The 4,455-nt window shown below is 35.4% G+C and overlaps 1 pseudogene; it reads right to left on the minus strand.

The window, feature by feature from the left end:
- Window positions 1-4,010: 4,010 nt before the first annotated feature.
- Window positions 4,011-4,110, minus strand: LOC131925902 (U2 spliceosomal RNA; annotated as a pseudogene).
- Between the last annotated feature and the right edge of the window lie 345 nt (window positions 4,111-4,455).

Here is a 4,455-nt window from a genome sequence, read left to right on the forward strand (position 1 = left end):
TAATTATATATGGCATGTCTTTCATTCATTCAGGGAAAAATGTAACTTGTTTATGATGAATGGTCATTTGCTGTGACATTGATTTTAGTTTGTCATAATCTTGGTGGAATTTTTTATTCATCTGTTATATTTATCCAGTCTTAGAATAATTACTAGAATAAAATTTGAGCTTTTGTTATCAGAACAATGGCTGTGATTCTAAAATTTGTTTATGGGTATGCTATTTGTTTATTTTCTTGGACAAATTTGAGTTGATTCATGTTAACTATTTTAATAGGTAGAAATCATTGGTGGGTCCACTGGAATCTAGCCTTTTCCTTCTTATGAGACTTATTGTTGACACAGTTCCCTTACTCATGATTTATCTATTCAAATAAAGTATTCATTAATACTTCCTTATTAGTAAGTGGTAAGTGTGAACAAATTTATTTTTTTTTATTCATGTAATTTGATGTCATTGTAATTTTTTTTGGTGCTATTAGTAATATTTTCTCCTGTCTTATATTAAACTGTTATTTGAGACCTCATATTTCTCTTAGTCACCCTAGCAAAATCTTTCTCCATTTTTCTTATATTTTTAAAGACAATTCATAGTTTCGCTTTTCTCTTTCAAATTATTTTTATAGTTTGCATTTCATTGTTTTCTGATCTCAAGTCTTGTTTATTGTTGTAACTGGGTTTATGCTTCCTTATTTCTTTCCTTCTTTTTTATAAATTTGATATATAAAATATCAAATTATTTTCATAAGTTCCTTCATATTTTGACATGGATATTTATTGCAATAACTTTTCAACTTAAAAAAGTTTTTGTAATATTGTACATTCAATTTACTGTTTGTCAAGAAACTAATTATTTAAATTTTCTTCTTTGATACACCATTCAGTATCATGTAAAGTTCCTAAATTTGTGAATTTTCAGAAATTCTCCAGGCTGTTCATTTCTATTTTTGTATTATATAAAAAAACAATACTTATGATTTTAGCTTTCTTTAAAGTTTAAATGCTTTTTGTGTTATAAAAATTAATCTTTAAATGTTTCATGTTCTAGGGAGGAATATGTATTCTTTTGCTGTACAAAAAGAATTTTCTAAGTGTGCTGGTGTAGTAAAAATTTAATGTGAATTTTAAATTTATTTTAAAGCAAAGTTTTTGTTTAAGTAAAAATAATAAAACATAAAAGAACATATTAAGAAAAGAAACATACCAAACAAATAATTTGAAGTAAAGAAAAAAGCTAGAGAATTCTTTTATTTATATTCTCTTTTATTTGTTTGTGTGCTTTTGTGTTTTTGTGTGTGAGGTTTGTATGTGTGTGTGTGTGTGTGTATATGGTGCATGCACATAGGTGTGTGTGCTTGTGTGTATCTATGTACAGGCATCTATGTGAATGTGTATGTAGAGAGTTCATGTGTACATCCATACACATACAGATGTGTGTGTGTGTGTGTGTGTGTGTGTATGTATGTATGTGTGTATGTGTGAGACTGTGTTTCAGCCAGATGATTTCAGCTGTTTTCCTTAAATTGTTCTCAACTTTATTTTTAAATCATTTTATTGTTACTTATTTATGATATAGTACAACATGTTTCCCACCCATTTCCTTTTTTCACCCAAACCTCTCATGTGCCTCTCCTTGCTCTCTGTAGATGAACAGTCTTATTAAATAAGAAACACAGAGCCAATGCATAGATGAAAGCCAAAGAGGTCAGAGTTAAGCACTAAAAACTTTACCCTCCACTGCCGCTGCTGTCCTCCTCAGCAAGTACACTACTTCCTGTGTATCTGTCTTTATATAGACTTTCTGTTCTGCCTTCTCATTGGTTGTAAACCCAACCACATGACCTCCTTGTCACTGTCCATCTTTACAGACCTCCAGGTCTTCTATGGTTGATATTGCGATTAAAGGCTTGTGTCTCCATGCTGGTGGTGTCCTTGAACATACAGAGATCTGCCTGTCATGAGATTGGGATTAAGGGCATGTGCTACCACTGCCAGACTTCTGCTATGGCTTGCTATTAGCTCTGACCCTCAGGCAACTTTATTTATTAACACACTAATAAAATCACATTTCAGTACAAATAAAATATCACCATATTTTCCCTTTTCTATTTAAATAAAAGAAAAAGGAAAAAGGTTATAACTAATATAAGAAAAACAATATACAAAAAATACAATAACTATATACCATATATTCAAGCAATAAGTACCTAAAAATGTCTAGTCCATTTGTATTTGACAAATTCAGAGAAAATAATTCCATTATCTATCCTATTTTGGTAAGTCCAAAATGTACCTGATTCACTTTCTATTCTAACATATCACTAACAGAACTATCTTATAACGTCTTTCAAATTTATACACTTAAACTTCTTTAGTGTAAGAAACAAAGGACTACTGATTCTTGCCAAAACAAGTGTGGTTGTGGCTTTATCTTGGCATCCCATTCTTCTCCACATCCCTCTATTAAACGCCAGTCTACTATTGAGAGGTGTGATCTTAGTTACTCTTCAAGAATAACTGTTTCAGCTGCCATTCCACTGCACATCAGAAGCCATGGGCCCACTGCCTGTTCAGCTGCCTTCGAAGAAAAGGGCATGGTACCTTTTCCAGCTTTCAAAGACCACTTAAGGGATGGTGTCATATTGTCCTGGCCTCAGAAGATGCTTTTTTTTTTTTAGACAAGGATTCTCTGTGTAGCTTTGTGCCTTCCTGGATCTGATCTCGCTCTGTAGACCAGGCTGGCCTCAAACTCACAGAGATCTGCCTGGCTTATTTAATCCTGGGATTAAAGGCATGTGCCACCACCACCGCCCAGCCTTCTGCTATGGCTTGCTATTAGCTCTGACCCCTAGGCAACTTTATTTACTAACATACGAATAAAATCACATTTCAGTACAAATAAAATATCACCATAGCTCTCCTTTAAATTCATGGTCATTTTTAGTTATGTTGTTCATACTCCATTACCAGGAATCCAAAATAAAGTCTTCCTCATAGATTTCAGGAAGTTAGCACTGCACTAGTTTTCCACACCCACAATTCCAGTAGTCCTTCCTCACACTCTTTGCCTCCATCCCATCCAGTCTCCACCATGCTACCCGCTGCTCACCATGGTTTATGTCCCCATTGGCCTGCATTCTAATTAGAATATTTATTCTATTTCCCTTCCCAAAAATTATTTCAGTACCTAACATCTTTGGGACTGTAGGGTGTAGCTTGGTTATCATTTACTTAACAGCCAATATCCAGTTGTAGGTAAGTGCATACCCTGTTTCTTTTTTCACTTTTGGGTTACCTCACTCAGGATAAAGCAAAGATTGGATAGCCCAGAGACCTATGGTAGAACCAAACAAAACTGGCATAAAGAAATCAATGGAATGATTCCTAATAATATTCTGCAATATTCATAGATTAGTACTTTGCCCAGTAATCATCAGAAAGGTTTCCTCCTGCAGCAGATGGAAATAGATGCAGAGACACACAGCCACACATTTTTCTGAGAAAGAGTCTAAATTGGTGGACTCTTTTAGGTCCTCCCCTTAGAGACTGGGGAACCCCAAAGATGAGTGGGAGGAAAAAAATATAGGAATCAGAAGGGATGGAGAACACCAGGAGAACATAGCCCACAGAATCAACTAAACATGGCTCAGATAGACTCACAGTCATATAACTGGCAAGCACTGGGCCTGCCTGCACTAGGTCCTGCCTGTAAGACTGTTAGCTTAGTTTTGTTTTTTTTTGTTTTTTTTTTTTTTGAGCTCCTAACAGTGGGAGCCAGTGTATCTCTGACTCCTTAACCTGCTTGTGAGACTCCTTTCCTCCTCTTCAGTAGACTTGTCAAGGCTTGATATGAGGCTTTGCCTTGTCTTATTGTATACTTTTTGTCCTGTTTGGATGTTGTCTCTTTGAGGTCTGCTTTTTTATGAAGAGGAAACAGAACAGGAGTGGATCTAGGGGTTAGGATAGGCCAGGGGGCTGGAAGTGTGGAAGGAGAAGAAACTGTGATAAGAATGTATTGTATGAGAGAAGAAATTGTTTTCAATAAAAATAGAAAATAACTGATAAGAACAGATACTACACTTGATCTGAGCCGAAATGCTGAGAAGTGATAAGACAACAAAACCAGAGTAATTGAAACTCAAGAAATTTAGACCAACACCTGCAGAGCCTGCATGGGACTGGTCTAGGTGCTCTGCATAGCAAGACATTTATGTAGCTTGATCTGCTTAAGAGGTCCTCTGGAAGTAGGATCAAGACCCATCCCTGGCTAGATCAGTCAATAGAGCATGGAACTCTTAATATCAGGGTCGTGGATTCATGCCCCATGTTGGGCACTAATTGTAGATGAATTGCTAAAAAGTCTTATTAATAAAAACTCAGAGCCAGATATTGGGGTTAAAACTGAGAGATCAGAAAAGCATAAAGTAGCCACCCATGTTCTCACCATTCGGAGAT

The sequence above is a fragment of the Peromyscus eremicus genome, chromosome 15 (assembly GCF_949786415.1).
Source record: "Peromyscus eremicus chromosome 15, PerEre_H2_v1, whole genome shotgun sequence".
Classification (NCBI taxonomy): domain Eukaryota; kingdom Metazoa; phylum Chordata; class Mammalia; order Rodentia; family Cricetidae; genus Peromyscus; species Peromyscus eremicus.